General features: G+C 48.2%; 1 long non-coding RNA gene across 2 annotated transcripts in view; it reads left to right on the top strand.

Annotated features, from left to right (window-relative positions):
- Window positions 1-18010, top strand: part of LOC123454125 — a 77188-nt gene that overhangs the window by 25923 nt on the left and 33255 nt on the right. For both annotated transcript variants that reach the window (XR_006633175.1, XR_006633176.1), the window contains exon 2: window positions 16886-17051. This is a non-coding gene — a long non-coding RNA (uncharacterized LOC123454125). The remainder of the gene's footprint in view (window positions 1-16885; window positions 17052-18010) is intronic.

Here is an 18010-nt window from a genome sequence, read left to right as displayed (position 1 = left end):
GATGGCTCTCTATCCCTTGGTACCTTCGTCGCCCAACAACTCTGCATCCCCAGCTGTCTTCTGAAGCCTGTGCCTTGCGGAAGAATTCTGTTGCTGTTTGAATGTTCCTGCGTAAAGATGCGGCTCCCCCGGGGAAATCACACCCCTCCATCGGTCAATCTCAGGGCTTTTATTAAGGGTGTGAAGGGGAGATGAATGAGGAGAGCGAGCTGTGGGGAGAGGAGGGAAGGGAGAGGAGGGAGGGGAGGGGAGGAGAGGGAAAGGGAGGGAGAACCGGCAGGGAAGAGCCTTCCTCTCCCGCCTGCTGGCTGGACTGCAGCTTGGCTCACTGGTTGAGCGGCTGCTCTGTGGGTGGAGAGCTGGACGGGGAGGAAGCAGACACCGCGCATCTCCAATGTCAAGTTCAGATCATTATTTGGTTGGCATCCCAGCACCACGTCCGATTCTGGGGAAATTACCGAACTTCAAAAAGCCTCAGTTTTCTTATCTGTAAAGTGGAGATCATCGTATTGATCTCAAGGATGTGCTGGGAGTTTGTGTACCAAGCAAAGCGCTTCCAGGGCCCAGGGAGCCCTCAGGTAATGCCATGGACATCGAGGTAGGGAGCAGGGTAGAGGCTATGGAGCTGTATGGAGCGTGGAACTAGGAGATTGGTAGACGATGGCAAGAGGTTGCGCTGCTCCACGAGGTGAAAGGTCTGTGGTTCTGTCTCCTACATCAGTAACCAGGGTCTGTGTGCCTGGCATTGTTCTTCACTCTGGATTCCACTGTGAAGCCCTGTAGAGCTGGTCTCTGCCCACAAGGGAGCCCATGCCTGGTGAAGGACACATATCACAGGCAGACTATCACAAGACTGGCCGAGCTGGGGCCGACCAAGCCTAGAGAAGGGTACCCTACTCCCCCTGGGATCTCAGAGGAAGGCAGTTTCGCCATGCACAGATGTGGAGGGGAACTGAGGAATGTGTGGGGGATGAGACAGAATAGTCTAGGCCTGGATAATGCTTACTAGAGGGCACAGAGCTTTAAGGGAGTGAAGGTATGGTGGGCTGTGAAACTAAAATGTCAGCCTTTCATGGTGGTTACAGGGTACACCACGTTCCCTGGCAGATGGGGAGATGGCTCAGCAGTTACAGGTACTTTCTCACAAAGTCTGTCAGCCTGGGTTAGAGTTCATGCATAAAGCCAGATGCACAAAGTGGAGCATGTATCTGGAGTTTGTTTGCAGTGGCAAGAGGCTCTGGAGTGACCATAATCTCTCTCTTTCAAATATATAAATAAATATATATTTTTTAAAGGAGAGATGGCTCAACAATTAATGGTGCTTGCTTGCAGAGCCTGACGACCTGGGTTCAACTCCCCAGGACCCACGTAAAGCCAGATGCACAAAGTAATGCATTCATCTGGAGATTGTTTGCAGTGGCAAGAGACCCCGTAGTGGCCATACTCTCTCTTTTTCAAATAAATAAGCATAGTTAAAAACAAGACAAAAAAGAAGGAATGGCTCAGCAGTTAAAGATGCTAGTTTGCAAAAACTGATGGCTTGGACTCGATTCTCCAGTACCCACACAAAGCTAGATGCACAAAGAGATGCATATATCTCAGGAGTTTGCAGTGGCAGGAGGCCCTGGCACTCTCTCTCTCTCCCTTTGCAAACAATATTTTAAAAAGAGAAACAGGCCTGGAGAGATGGCTCAGCAGTTGAGGCACTTGCCTGCAAAGCCAAAGGACCCAGGTTTAATTCCCCAGTACCCATGTAAAGCCAGATGAGCAAGGTGGTGCATGCATCTGGAGTTCATTTGCGGTGGCCAGAGGCCCTGGCTTGCCCATTCTCTCTCCCTGACTCTCTCTCTCAAATAAGTAAATAAAATAATTATGTATATATATATATATATATATATATATATATATATATATATATATATATATATATATATATATTTAAAGAGAAACAGTCCTGGGTTTAAATCCTAGGCCAAGTTATTTAGCCTTCCTGTGCCTCACTATCCTCTTCCATAGGTGGGTTAATCATAGTACCCGTTTCATGACATGAAAGTAGCATTCAATAGCTATTAAGTGGTATTAGTATTCACTGGTACTGAAGATCAGACCATAGGGTAGGAGGGTGAGAGGCAAGGAGAGACTCAGATCATGAGGGCCTCCTAATCTGCTGGAAGGGGTTTGGACAGAGAATAGTGGAGTGATCAAATCTACATGATACTTGATGTCATTCCTGGCTGCGTTTTTACACCCCACGTGCAGTTCAGCAACAACAACTGTCAGCGCTACTGTCATAACTCATCGAGTATCTGACCGATTCTTACCACTTCCACAGCCAGCACCCTGGTGACACTGTCACCATCACTCCTCTGCATTGCTGCAATGACCTCCTGGCTGGTGTCCCTTGTGCCCCTACTGTCAGAGGGAGTGGCCCTCTGACAGATCTTTCTCTCTCTCATTTGTGTTTTGTTTCTGTTTTTTAATTAATTTTTATTTATTTTCAAGGGGAAGAGAGAAAGAGAGAGAATATGAATGAGTATGCCAGGGACTTTTGTCACTGCTAACAAACTCCGGATGCATGCAACACTTTGTGTATCTGACTTTACTGAATTGGACCCAGGTCCTCAGCCTTTTCAAGTGAGTGCCTTAACCACTGAGCCATCTTTCCAGTCCTTTGCTTCTGTTTTTTTTTTTTTTTTTTTTGAGACAAGTCTCATTATGTAGCCAGCTGGTCTAGAAGGCACTACTGTAGCTTGGGCTGGCTTTGAATTAATTAATTAATTGAAAGGAGAGAAGAGAGACATAGAATGGGCACATCAGGGCTTCTAGCCAGATGCATGTGCCACTTTGTGCATCTAGCTTTACATGGGTACTGGGGTATCGAACTTAGGTTGTTAGGCTTTGCAGGCAAGCACCTTAACCACTGAGCCATCTCTCCAGCCCCTGGCATTGAATTGGAAATAGTCTTCTGTGCTTCAGTCCTCCTCAGTGCTGGGGTTACCTACTCCCTATTCTCTCCTCCAGCCTTGCTGGTCTCTGTCTTTCCCGAGACATAAACTTGAGGAGCACTATTCCTTCTTAGGATTTTGCACTTGGGTTCCATCTGCCTGGTCCAGTTACAGATGTCAGTGGGGTTCATCCCCTCTCCTGTTCCAGGGGTTTTCTCAGCAAGGGCTTCTCTTTCTACTTGAACTATAAGCTCACCCATCCTGCTGGAGCACTCCCTGGTCTCTTCTTTGTTTCTTTCCATAGCAGTTCTCTCTATCTAATGCTGCGTATTTAATTCATTACTTACTGCTGATCTCTTACCTGCACTGGAGTGCAGACTTCATGAACACAGTGGTTTTGTTTGGAGCATTACTGCACCCATGGCATCTAGGGCAGTGCCTGGCACAGAGTAGACTCTCCATCACTATTTGTTACAAGGATAAATGGGAAGACGAATGACTATGCCCCAGACAAACACAATTGATGCAATGTGCAGAGTGGGTGGGGCCGTAGCAGAGAACAGGGAGGGAGACCTTGACAATCTTCCAGGGGAGGGATGTGCGCATCTCACATGGCCAAAGAGATATTGTTGCAGGAATGGGTTACCTGCAAAGAGAGATTCAGTGCCATCTGCACGGTTAGGGACTGGGTTGTGAGGAAAAGTATAAGGTGAAGGGTAGCATGTGGGTGATGCTCATTTCTGGCATCTTGGAGGATGCTGCTGCAGGTACCGAGGTGGTGAGATGGAAACAGGCTGGGGTGGCTGTCACGGATCTGAGCATCTCTCAGCCTCAGTTGCCTCATCTCCTAGGCAAGGGAGAAGACAGAAATGGTGAACTTTTGTATGAGTGTCTAGTGGGTTACCATTGGTCAGAGGGTTTGCTGGTTATTGACTTAGGGAGACCTGGTAGGTGAGATGACCACCTGCCATAGAATCTAATCAAAGACCATCCTTCAAGGAGATAAATGCCAGAATGTTTGATTTGGTCCATATATGTAGCAAATGATCAGGACAGGGAGAGAACATGGCCTGTGCTGTCACTTGTGTCACTGTGTGGGGGTGGGCTTGGAGAGGAGGGGGACCCAAGCAAAGGTTGGGGATTGGTCAGTTCTCAAGCAGAGAGGCTGCAGGATGACTTCCTTCCCCACTTCCACCTACCACGTGGGGCAGTCATGGTGATGCTGAGACTGGGGAAGAAGAAAAATCTGGGTGACTGGGCAGAGTGCCTCAGAGCATGGGCAGTGAGAATACACCTTTCCTTGTGTCCACCCAGTTCTGCCCATGTCCATATCATCCACAGGGTTAGATACACAGAAACTCATTCCCCAGTGTTTTTATTTATTGATTTGTGTTGAACTGGGGATCAGACTCAGGGCCTTGTGCATGCTGGGCAAGTGCACTACCACTGAGCTACATTCCCAGACCTCACTCTCTGATGTTTAGCAGGCATCTATGAAGTGATGAGGAGTTAATGGAGCTTGCAGACCTTTACCCTTGGCCTCTGAGGGCTCAGGATCTGATAGGGACCAGAACATTCATTGAACATATTGCATGCTGCCCAAGATAGGTTCCACAGCCATCCTCACTGATGTTGAGGCTCTCTGATATCAAGGTCACCTGGTTGGTTAAGTGGTAAAAGTGGGTCTTGACCCCATGGAGTTTGGTTCTAGAGCCTTGTCTTGTAACCCAGACCATACTGCCCAAGTCAAAAAAAAAGCCTGTGCCCCAGAGCTTACTAATAGCAGGGAACAGGCCCATGCAGATCCGTGTAGCCTTTAAACACACACACACACACACACACACACACACACACACACACACACATATTTGCAAGCACAGAGAAAGAGAGAGAGAGAGAGAGAGAGAGAGGAAGAGAGAGAGCACTAGTACCAGGGCCTCCAGCCACTGCAAACGAACTCCAGATACATGCACCACTTTGTGCATCTGGCTTTACGTGGGTACCGAGGAATCGAACTTGGGTCCTAAGGCTTTGCAGAAAAGTGTCTTAACTGCTTAGCCATCTCTCCAGCTGCCCTTGTGGTCTTTGATCCCTGGAGGGGTCACCCAAGAAAAACAGAAAATGGAAACTGGAGGAGCTCCCAAAAGTAAAAAGGCTCTTAGAAGCAGGCCAGACACTGCCTTACTCTTTCACTCTTTTTTTGTTCTTCTTTTTTTTGTTTTTTTAAAGGTAGGGTCTCACTCTAGCCCAGGTTGACCTGGAACTCACTCTGTAGCCCCAGGCTGGCCTGTAATTACCAGCAATCCTCCTACCTCAGCCTCTCAAGTTTTGGGACTAAAGGCTGTGCCATCACACCCTCTTTCATTCTTTTGCTAATTTGTTTTACACTCATTTTGCTTCTTCTACGTCCCCATACTGTGTAATAGATATAATTCTGTGCCTGGTATGTGTCAAACACTGTTAAACTACAGGATACAGAAGGAACTAAGCAGACCAAACTCCTTGTCTTCATGGAGCTTATAGTCTACTGAGGAGACAGAAGAAAAAAAGACAAATAAGTTTAAATATATGTATGTAGTATGGTAGTGATAAGAGAAAAAAAAGAAAAGGGGTGATATGAAATTGAAATTTTTGACAAGGTCATAGGGAAAGGCCTTGGGGACATGAGACGAGAAAGGCAGGCAAATGCCAGGATATGCAAGATATTGCTGGTGTGTGTGTGTGTGTGTGTGTGTGTGTGTGTGTGTGTGATGTGGTTGTCCACATCTATAATCCCAGTACTCAGGAGGCTGAGGACAGCCTGGGGTATATACTGACACCCTGACTCAACAACAGCAAAAAAACCCCAAAAACCAGTACAGGGCTGGGTCGTAGCTCAGCTGGTAGAATGCTCACTAAGCATGTGTGAAGCCTGGAGCCCAGGGTTTGATCCTCAGCACCACATAAATCAGGCGTGGTGACACCTGCCCGCAATCCTAGTGCTCATGAGGTGGACACAGGAGGATCAGACATTGAAGGTCATCCTTAGCTACGTAGTGAGTTTGAGGCCAGCCTGGATTACTTGAGACCTTGTCTCAGAAAAAACCCACATATATTTATTGGATAAATATATATGTGGGCTGGAGAAATGGCTTAGCGGTTAAGCGCTTGCCTGTGAAGCCTAAGGACCCCGGTTCGAGGCTCAGTTCCCCAGGACCCACGTTAGCCAGATGCACAAGGGGGTGCATTCGTCTGGAGTTCGTTTGCAGAGGCTAGAAGCCCTGGCGCGCCCATTCTCTCTCTCTCCCTCTATCTGTCTTTCTCTCTGTGTCTGTCGCTCTCAAATTAAAAAAAATGTGTATATATATATATATATATACATATATATATATGTATGTGTGTATGGCCGGGCATTGGTGGCACATGCCTTTAATCCCAGCACTCAGGAGGCAGAGGTAGAAGAATTGCTGTGAGTTCGAGGCCACCCTGAGACTACATAGTGAATTCCATGTCAGCCTGGACCAGAGTGAGACCCTACCTCAAAAAAACAAAACAAAACAAAAACTATATATATATATGGGCTGGAGAGATGGCTTAGCAGTTAAGCACTTGCCTGTGAAGCCTAAGGACCCCGATTTGAGGCTCGATTCCCTAGGACCCACGTTAGCCAGATGCAGAAGGGGGCACATGCGTCTGGAGTTCGTTTGCAGTGGTTGGAAGCCCTGGCGTGCCCATTCTCTCTCTCTCCCTGTCACACTCAAATAAATAAATAAAAATGAACAAAAATTAAATAAATATATATATATATATATATATATATATATATATATATATGTACATACATACATACATACGTGTGTGTGTGTGTGTGTGTATCGAGGCATGGTAGCTCATGCCTATAATCCCAGCACTTGGGATAATGAAGCAAGAGAATCATGGAAAGTTAGAGGTCAGCCTGGTCTATATGGTGCAGTCAAGGTCAGCCAGGGCAAGACTGTGTCTCACATGTGTATTCAAAATGTGGAAGGAAGCCGGGCATGATGGCGCATGCCTTTAATCCCAGCATTCAGAAGGCAGAGGTAGGAGGATTGCTGTGAGTTCAAGGCCACCCTGAGACTCCATATTGAATTCCAGGTTAGCCTGAGCTAGAGTGAGACCCTACCTCGAAAAACCAAAAAAAAAAAAAGTAGAAGGCCAGTGGAAGGTTCTGTGCTTTGGCTTGCTTTTGTATTTGTGTGCTGGATTCTCTTCTGGTGTCTTTTGGGCTCTGTGCTTGTGCAAGAGAGGGAGAAAGCAGGAGCAGGCAGCTTCTAGGAGGTGGAGGCCAGGCCCAGCACCACCCTCAGCCAACCCACTGCGTACTCTAGAGCCAGAATGGCCCTTCAGAGATGCCTGGAGCTGGGCTCCTGGCTGGTTTTTCACACCACACAGCAGTCTGGGACGTAGAGATTTCAGCAGACATCACCTTGGACGAGGCCATTTCTGCAGCTGACCTGACTGCGATTCCTGGACAGGCTGAGGGCTGGAGGCTGTCTGCCAGCAGTGCTGCAGCAGCCAGGGCAACAAGTCCTTCCCTGAGTGGACGTTGGGCAGTGGGTCACATCCACCCTTGTGTTCAGGCCCTTTTCTTTACCTGTCATAGTCTTCATGGAGATTTTAAAACTAGAAGTGGTATAAATGGATTCATATATAAATTCTTTAAATCACTCTGATTTCTGTGTGTAAAGAGATGGGGGTCAAGGTGAGGTAGGACCCCTGGGCAGCAGGGGAAATAGGCTTAATCAGGCTTAGTTAGACTCAGGCCTATGCACAGTACCTCTGTCTCCCATGGGTGTGAGTGTCATAGGCGGCAATCCTGAGTCCTGGGTACTGTCCCAAGGACACTGTGACTTCAGCCACAAAGTGAGTGAGAGGTAGAATAGGGTTAAGCCCCCGGTCAGTTCCTCTGGAGACAAGGGCCTCATCTCTGGGGATTCCCCTTTCCCAGCTCCCCTGTCTCTCCCCATCCATTCTCTGTCTGCTTCCCTGTGTTTGCTTGCTACTTGATGAGCTTCTGTTAAAACCCTCTGCTCCTGCTTGGTTTGTCTGTCAGCTACAGAGTCTGCCATGTAGCCCTGACTGTCCTCCTGCCTCACTCAGCCTCCTGAGTGCTGGGATTGTAGGCATATGCCCTCATACTTAGCCATTCTTACCCTTCCTTAGCTGAAGGAGATATGTCAGCACTGTCGACGGCTGGCTGCCATGCTCTTGCTCTAGCCCTCCCGCCCCTATGGCCCACAGTGCGTCCCATGTAAAGGAGGGACCTACGATCAAACCCAGCAGAAGAGAGATTGAGGCAATTGGGCCCCTCTGCTGGAAATGGACTTGATCTTTAGGAAGAGGGTTGAAAAACGATGCCCAGAGATTTCCTTGGGCAGTCTTGGCAAAATGACAGGGTGACGGTGGTTCCAGTTTCTCCTCAGGTTTATGATGCCTAAGCCCTGGCTGGCTGGTAGACTCAGGCACTATTTCTCTGTCTCGCCAAGTGGATGAGCAAGTTATTTGTCCCAGCTTGTCTGCCCTGCTTTCTTAGTACTAGAGAAAGTCAAAGAGACTGGGCCCACTGTAGGACCAAGGATTCTTGCATATGCTGTCCTCACTTCTAGGAACATTTTCCAGTCCTTTTATCTCTGGCTTGACTGATTTCTATCAGTTCATATCTTGAGCCCTCTCTGGCCACCCTAAGAATCATCCTCTCCCACCCTGTCTCCACACTTGTTACCCTAAGATGCACATGTCACCATATGAAATTATGCCATTGCTGGGTTCCTACTAATTCTCCATGGACTTCGACATAGCTCCGCAGTAGAGCACCTGCTAATTGTAGATGAGGCCCTGCTTTCAACCTCCAGCACCCGAACAATAATACTAACCTCTCATATGTGTCCTTGGCCTGGGAATAAGCTCTGTGACACAAATGAAGATACACACTTGCATCTTTCTTTCAGTCTCTATTGTTTTTTATTTATTTAGTTGGCAGGGTCTCACTATGAAGCCCTGGCTCTCCTCGATATGTAGACCAGGCTGACCTCAAACTTGTGGCAATCTCTTGCCCCTCCTTCCAGAGTACTGGGATCGCAGGCATGCATCACCAAACTCAGGCAGGATTGAGTTTCTGATTTTACCCAATTATTTGATCCCATAAAGATCAAGGAGGAAAGTCACAGCTGTAATCATAGAAGGATGTCCAATCAAAAGAGGTGCCAGGCCTATGAAATGAAAGGAGAGAGAGAGAGAGAGAGGAGAGGGAGCATGCACACAGGTGTGTGTGCTATGTGTGAGAGAGAAAAACATCAACTTCATGCTGAGGTTGGTGCAAGGACTTCCTGAGTCTGGTCCAAAGCTAACTTTTTCTTGGGGTGTAGGACAGCAAATGGTAAAGAAGAAAGGGGTTCAAAAGAATGACCCTGTGAGACTATGCAGGCCCTTGCAAGGCCTCACACTGCCATCTGGGGGCATCCATCCAAGGATAACTGCATGGACCTGAAGATTTCTAGTGAGTCTGAACCCTGGCTGCATCTCCTACCAGGAAGGTGTCAGCAGTGAAGAGGGAGAATTTCTCTATCAAGTGTGACCTGAGGTTGGCGATGAATACCAGAGATGGTAGGATCAGCTAGAATAACATGTCACACGGTGGGCTGCATTCAGGAATGCTGCACTGGGTAACTGGCAAATTGAAAGGCTGCTTCATACCATAATGGTTAAAGAAAAAGGGAATTATCTCATGCCTTTCTTTTCGTCTATCAAGGTGTCAGCATATGCTAATTATCTGGCAGAGGCTTCAACGGGAAGAGGAAGAACAACTATTATATTTCTGAGGAAAGATTTATCTTGTGTTGTTGGCGCCAGTTGGAGGAGGAGGTGGGGATGGTAGGGGGGTCAGAGAGGCAAAGTGAGAACTGTTCCTTGGCTTGAATGGAATTGGAAATAGCTTTGAACAAAGCTTTCTCTCCTAAGATTAGAAATAATAAGCCTTGTTGAGAGAGGCTTTGCTCTACGCTATGGGCCAGGGGAGGGGGCAGTGGGGGCAGAGACCTCAGCTCCCTAGGAGATTGTGGGGAGGGTTCCTCCAAGAATCTACTGTTTGCGTTAAGGGGCTGTGTAAGGTGGGGGAGGAGCACAGGCAGCCTTGGCCTTGGAGTCCTGGTTCCACTCCTCCTGGCTGTGTGGTCTATGGCATGTTTTTTAAAACTGTCTAGAGCCTCAGTTTCCTCACTGGGGAAAAGAATAATCCCCTTTTCCTACTGTTACTGTCAGAGCTAAGTGGGCTCCTATCAATGAAAGGCTTTGGGCAGCTCAGCCAACAATAGTACCCGGGGGTATTATTATTAGACACAGCCTTCTGAGCACCTACCTGAAGTTGAGGCACTAAGCAGACAAGAGAAAATAAGAGACAGGCTCTGTCCCCAAAGGACTTACCACAAAGCAGAGGACCCCATCTCCTTTGCTTTGCACCCCCTCAGGACCCAGAACACGGAGAAAGGAGGTGGAGAGAAGACCTCAGAATGAGCCTTACAGGAGGCTGCGCGAGCCCTCATTTTGATAGGAGTAAAAGTGACGGCACCACGATAGTGCCTGATGACAGTAACAGTTCGTTGACTGATATGCATGAACTCCAAGTGGAGATTTGGTGAGGAAGTGACAAGGGCTGAAGGATCATTGTCGGAAGGGACTTGCTGGGTCCCAGCTGATGATGACTGAGTTTGCAAGAAGCAAGTAAGGAATTGCCTTCAGAAGGGGTTGACCAGGGGCTGGAGAGATGGCTTAGTGGTTAAGCGCTTGCCTGTGAAGCCTAAGGACCAGTTCGAGGCTGAGTCCCCAGGACCCATGTTAGCCAGATGCACAAGGGGGCGCACGTATCTGGAGTTCGTTTGTAGTGGTTGGAGGCCCTCTCTCTATCTGCCTCTTGCTCTCTCTCTGTCTGTCACTCTCAAATAAATAGATAAAAATAAATGAAAAGAAGGAGTTGGTCAGGACCCAAGTTCTGGAGACCAGCACTGGGGAGTTGGTACCTTTGAAGGGGTCTGTCCTCAGAGGTAAAGGAGGGCCAGGGTCAATGAACTGATTTCCTTGTGTTAATCCCCACTACCAATGTTGAGTCCCAGCTGTCCCAAGCCTTTCCCTTCAAGACCAGCTGCATTGGGAGCCAGTGAGCTGGAGAGATTGCTGCGGGGCCTGGGAGCAAGTGAGCAGACTGTGGTAACAGAGTGCTGGGCTCCTATCTTACCCTTTGCCAACCTGTATCCATGGTGTGGACTTGGCAGTTGGGTAGCTTTATGTGTCTTAGTTATATAGAGATAGCAAGCTGTAACTGAGAGGCTGTCAAAACGCCTGGCACATAGTAGGCATTCCCAAACTGTACAGGTGATTTGCCAGCCAGCCAGACCCCACTCCATCTTGTCGTTCCCCCCCCGCCCCCCCGGCTTAACGAGGCATTTACTACTCTGGGGACAGCAGAGAACAGAATGGTGTGCCACTAGGTGGGTTGTGTGGCAGGCAGAGGCTTTGAGCAGGTAATGGCTGTCAGAGACCAGTGCATCACAGACGACTGGAGAACAACAGAAGTTACACTCAGCACCAAAGAACAAACACGCAGCATAAGACGTTTGCCAAAGTAAAGCTGTTTTGATCGTTCCCGGATGTGACATGTATCGCATGAGGAAAGAGAGCCTCTCACACCAAGACTACTAATTGACAGCTGGCGACTCCATGCACTGGGCACGGAAGGGCTGGGCCCAGAGCATCCCCTTCACACTGCCCGTCTCTGTGACTGCTGGCGAGTCTTTGTGAACTCAGGCACTCTCAGAAGAGCTGTCTGTGGGGTGACAGGGGCTTATCACCCCCGGTGCTTCCAGATCCCGCCCTGCCACCACTTCTCTAGTTCCATCCTGCCTCAGTCAGTCCTAGAACTCAGGCTGTGTGCCAGTCTAATTGAACTTCTCGGCTTTGCCAAATGTATCAGGCTGTCTCTGGCCTCCAGACCTTTGATATGCTATTCTTTCTGTTTTGGACTATTCTCTTGTCCCTTTCCCATCCACCTGGCCAGAAATGACAAATGATACTTAGTAACAAAAATAATAGCAGCTTGCCTTAATTGAGCACTTACTCTGGGCTACATGTTTCCTAAATGTTGTATTTATTTATTTATTTAGGTTTTTCGAGGTAGGGTCTTGCTCTAGCCCAGGCTGACCTGGAATTCACTATGGAGTCTCAGGGTGGCCTCAAGCTCATGGCAATCCTCCTACCTCTGCCTCCCGAGTGCTGGGATTAAAGGCATGCACCACTATGCCCAGCAAATGTTGTCTTATTTAAACTTTGCAATTTATGAGGTAAAAATAATGTCAAGACAGTCATGGAAACTTATGCCTGTAATCTCAGTTCTTGGGAGGCTAAGGAAAGAGGATTCCTGTGAGTTCTGGGCCAGCCTAGGTTACAGAGTGAATTATAGGTTAGCTTGAGCTAAAGTGTGACCCTGAGTGAAAAATAATTACAATTGGCCTAAAATATATGCTACCATTGGCCAGGCACTATTCTAAAGTGTTTTGTATGAATTAACTTATTTAAAAGTCCATTGAGTCCAGTGAGAAAGTTACTATCATTATTTATTTATTTATTTATTTTAGAGAGAGGGTGAGAGAATTGGCTTGCCAGGTCCTCAGCCATGGCAATCAAACTCCAGTTGCTTGTGCCACCTAGTGGGCACATACAGCCTTATGCTCACCTCACCTTTGTGCATCTGGCTTACGTGGGATCTGGAGAGTCAAACATGGGTCCCTAGGCTTCTCAGGAAAGTGCCTTAACCACTAAGCCATCTCTCCAGCCTGAAAGTTACTATGATTATCCCAATTTTACACATAAGGAAACTGAGGCACAAAGAGGTCAAGTACTTGTTCAAAGTCACCAAGCTTCAAGTAGTGGAGTTCAGTTTCCAGCTCAGGCTGCCTGGTTCCAGAAGTAGAGTTCAGACTAGGATTGAGTTCAGTGCGACCACGTCTTCCAGGAATCTTTCTCAACTGGGTTAGGAATTCACGGCCTCCGTCAGTGTGGACGGCTTGGCTGAGCACTGCTTTCTCAAACTCTAGTGCAGTACCTGGCATAGCTGGGCCTGTATGAATCCGGCTGGGCACAGTCTTTCTCTGGGTCGCCTCTGTCAATCACAAGAACTGTGAAATACCAGATATACCAGCATGGATCAAAAAGTCAATCAGGGACTTCTAGTTAAGATGGCAGCCTTGTAACCTCACTAGGGCTCGTGGGGTGATATCAGAAGGCAATGAAAACTGAGGACAACCAAAATCTATCACCAAGACAAGAATGCTGACTCCCTGGGAGGAGATGAACCACCCCTCGCACATCAGCTAGGGCCCAGGTGAAACTACGGAAGAATTAGCAAAACGAGCAATAGTGTTGCTTCTGTGCAATGATGGTGCCAACACATGATGTGTCCATATAAAGTATGCTCTTAATAAGAAAAAAAATTCAATCACATCAAATCTGGGTTTTCCATCTTTGTGTGTGTGTGTGTTTTATTTTGCTTTGTTATTTTTGAGACAAGGTCTCACTATGTAGCCCTGGCTGGTCTAAAACATGTAGCCCAGGCTGGCTTTGAACATGGAACAATCCTCCTGCCTCTGTCTCCTGAATACTACAATTACAGATGCACATCACCATATTTTTTGAGTTTTGCTTGTTTGTTTGCTTGCTTGATGCATCCATCTGAATTTGCATAGAAGGTGCACATAGTAAGACTTTTGCCAAGCAAGATCGCCCCTATAGCAAAGAAAGGAAGTTCCAAATAATCACAGGGTAGTCATTTCCTGGCACTCCTGTTTCATTTTGAGGAGGGAGACTGGATGCAGGACAAGAGCTCCTTGCCAATGTCTTTAATGTCATATTTGAACTTGTGTTTCTTTTTCTTTTTTTGTTCATTATTATTTATTTATTTGAGAATGACAGAGAGAGAAAGAGGCAGATAGACAGATAGAGAGGCAGAGAGAGAGAATGGGCATGCCAGGGCCTCCAGCCACTGCAAGAACTCAAGATGCATGTGCCCCCTTGTGCATCTAGCTAACCTGGGTCCTGGAGAATCGAGCTTCAAACCAGGGTGTGTAGGCTTCACAGGCAAGTGCTTAACTGCTAAGTCATCTCTCCAGTCCTGAATTTGTGTTTCTTGAGGGAAGCATTAGGAAGGTGTCATCATATTTACTTTCTACCCAACTTTGGCCACTTGCTTGGTCAATTGCTGGAAGCCAGAGAAGAGTATGAGGGACTCTGGTCTCATTCCACATAGTTTATGTCCTTACACCATCACAGATCTGCTGCTTCTTGATTTGTTGTTTTGTTTTGAGACAAGGTCTAACTATATAAACCAGACTGATCTTTAACTTGAAGTGATCCTCCTGCCTCTGCCTCCTGGCATTACAAGCATGAGCCACCATGCTTGGCTACAGCTTAAGCAAACCTGTACCAGAGTTGATGTTCCCACTGCCAAGAGTAGCTGCTGTTCCATGACTTGCAGACTGCTGACTGCAGACTGCTCTGGTGTGGGAGGCACTGCCAAAGGACTAGAAGAGCAGACAGCTGAGAGGAGAGAGAGGGCCTGCAGATAGGAAGGGCCATCTCCCTAGGAGAAGGTGGCATTTTGTCTGGCCTGTACCTCTTGCTGGCCCTTCTCCTATGGTTATAATGAGCACAGAAATTCTGTACTAGCCTCAGCCTGGATTTACTCTGGAAGTCAACGGCCAATTCAAGAGAGATTCGTTCCACCTCCTGGAGGTGGGAAGAGAGCCCCACCACTGTACCACTGTGCCCCAGCCTAGGTGTGTAGCCCAGGCTGGGAAGTGTGAGCGCCTTCCTTTCCTCACCCATAAAACGTAGATAATGATAATACCTTCCACCCAGGCCTGTGGTGAAGATCAAATGAGAGAATGCAGAGAAAAGCATCTTACAGGCTATAAAAGGTTCTGACAAATGCTCATTATTTCTTCCCATTCTTCTCCTGGAATTTATCAAACACTTTTTTTTTTTTTGGTCTCGATTCTGTGTGCCTTTCTCTGGCCCATGATTGAGTCTCCTGTCCTCTCCTGCTGTACTTTAGTACAGTGGTTAGGGAGGGACAGGCTGGTTGGAGTTTCAATCCTGGCTACATGTTTTCCCAGGCATGACCCAGGACAAGAGGCACAGCCTTTCTGAGCTCCTTCCATTTTCTCTTGCATAAAACAGGTATCAGGATTGAACTTCAGCACAGGGCTGATATGAGGACTCAGTGGGATAATTTGAGGTTCTTAGTCCTCTGCCTGCAGTGTATTCAGGCAATGCCTGCTGTGCCATTGCTGTTATTTAATTTTCCCTGGCAGATGGGACTGCCCTGGCTCTGAGTGGTAGGACCCATGAAAAGAGCCCTTAGACATCATTTCCATAGGCTTCCTTTTCTCCACACGCAGAAGTGGGGAAGGTGAAAAAGTAGATCAGGTACGCATTCAGTCAGCAAACACTTTTTAAGTGTCTGCTCCATACCATGTACTCCTGGGGCAAGAGGGTGATTGTTATATCCCCAACATTGGGGAGCCCCACACTGCAGGGAGGTAAGTATTCATTCATTCCTTCATTCATTCAGTGCTCAATTCTCACCCATTTTCATGGCAAGTTAATGCAAGTTCTGTTCTGGGCTTTTGGGATAACAGAGCAGGGGCAAGGGAGGGAGCCAGAGAAGCAGCGATCTGGCTGGCATCCTTTGAGATCTCTACCTCTCTGGCATGTCTTCCCATCTCCTGTCATTTGTCTTCAGTCTTCCCATCTGAATGTTAAGGGGTCTCTCAAGCTGGTCCCACCATCTCCTGGCCCACACCAACATTCCAGATTTCTGAGCCAGAATGGACAAATGCTGAGTGACACCCCCGTCCCTGCTCCCAACCCACGCTCTCACTTGGGGCCTGGGCATCGATCTGCTCTGTGCTCATTAGCGGCTGCACAGCCATTGCCACATGTCACAGGCTCTTAAAGTCTCCATTACCGAGAGCCCTAGCTCCTCTGTATTTTTAGCCTGCATCTGGAAGAGACGGCTGGCATCTCCCGCAGTTATATATGTCAGGTTCAGTGGTTTCGACAACTCAGGCCTCTGGGTACCTGAAGGTGGGGCCCCAGATCCACTTCTGGAAGAGAAGCTGGTGGGAGGAGACAGGGTCAGGGATTCTCCCTCATCTGTAATCTGCCTGTCCACTTCCATGGGACCACCTTCCAGGTACGAGAGTGCACAGGAACTCCCCTACACTTCCAGGATATTTAAAGCTCCCTGGTTGGCACTGGAGTGAGGGCAGGTGATGCCAACTTAGGAACAAAACCCAGGCCACTCTCACATCCCCAAAGACCAGCCAGCATCTCCGGCTGCAGACCGGTAGAGCAGAGCACCACTCAGCAGCATGTTGTCACCCAACATGGTGAGAGCCGGTTTCTGTCTGCCTGCGGGAGATACAGCCAGCCTGAGCAACCAACCCAGCCTGGGCAGTGGGGACTCCTCTGCCATCACCTCAGAACTGTGGCTCCCAGACGCCAGGATGTGGGGAAGGACACATTTGCAGCCCAGTGACTGAGATTTGTGTTCCTGTGAGAGACACCGGGAAGAGGCAGGTCACTGCTTGCCCAGGAGGGCAAGAGGCAAGATGAGGAAAGTGGGGGTTCCTCCTTAGGTTGGGGTCAGCCCCAGATCTGAGATTTGGAAGGAGCTGTGCCCATGTTCAGCCTGGTCTTTCAGGAGGGAAAACAATCCTCAGCTGGGACATCTTTTCCTCCCCTATCAGCCACATGCCTCATAACTTGCTATAAAAAATACAATAATAGTGCCAAACTGTTCTTCTGCTGAACCCCCTGGTGTGCTGGATGTTCTGTTTGAGTTCCTCATCAGCTTATTGATTCTTTATGTGAAGGTGGGAGCGGTGGCGAGTAGTCTCATTTTACGGATGGAGCACGGGAGGCTCAGAAGGCCAAGATGGTCACCCGCATTCACACAGCTGGGAACTCAATGGTGGAGCTTCTGTTCAGTCTAGATGCACCCCTGGCTGAACACAGCCAAATGCCAAGGAAAGGAATGAGGTAAGCTCTCACTCAGCAATGGCATTTTACTGATGATGAAGTGGGAAGCGCATGGGGAGGTGTGCAAAGTTTCTGGCTCTGCTGCAGATTGTGGTTCTGACACCCCCCCCCTTCCTCTGGGCTTCAGTGAGGGACTGGATTCGGGTGAAGATGGATCGGCGCCACATTACACATCTGTTCTGAGCTCCCGTTTGACTGACAAGATGATGAGTAATAATAACAGCAAACGTTGCTGGAACGTCTCCTCTGTGCCAGGCGCGTTACCTGTGTTGTTTCATTTAATCTTCATCTCTCCCCTGTGAGGTTTTTGCCTTAAACAGATGATGGAAGGAAACTCAGAATGGTTGAGCAATCTACCTAAAGCCACACAGCTAATAGGAAGTAAAGGTGGAATCTGAAATGTAATCTGCCTGTTCTGACTCTTAGCCACACCCCTACCTGCCGACCAGGGTGACATCCTAGAGGCCTGGCTGTTTGGAGAAGTAGGAACTTCAGGGGAACTTAGTCAGTGCTGGGGAACAGAGGAGGGCCCTGTGTCTACAGGAAGCACGGGGTTTTCTTTCATTTATAATGACAGCAACAGCCTATTGACATTCAGGTTTGGAGAGCTACCTCCTTCTCATGGTGCCTTTCCATCGGATCCCTTATGGTGACGCCCTGCTGCTGGTGCTCAAGAGCTTCAACCCAAACTAAGAAGCAAATATAAGAAGCCGGGAGAGTGCCTGCAACACCTTTGCACATCTGGAGGGGCCGGGAGCAACAGTGGAGGCTCTAGACACTGGCACCTGAGGGAGCTGTGTACAGGATTTCTGAGCTTTACCACCATCGATGAAATTGCCAGATGTTCACTGTGTGCCTCTTTGGCATCAGGAACAGCCATGAACCACACAACCCATTGGAGGCACCGTTCATAGCGTGGACACATGTAGTGGCATGACTATGAGCTGGGAGTGCCATGA

The sequence above is a fragment of the Jaculus jaculus genome, chromosome 13 (assembly GCF_020740685.1).
Source record: "Jaculus jaculus isolate mJacJac1 chromosome 13, mJacJac1.mat.Y.cur, whole genome shotgun sequence".
NCBI classification, from domain to species: Eukaryota; Metazoa; Chordata; class Mammalia; order Rodentia; family Dipodidae; genus Jaculus; species Jaculus jaculus.
Note: the sequence above shows the minus strand (reverse complement) of the source record. Positions and strands in the feature narration are given on the sequence as shown.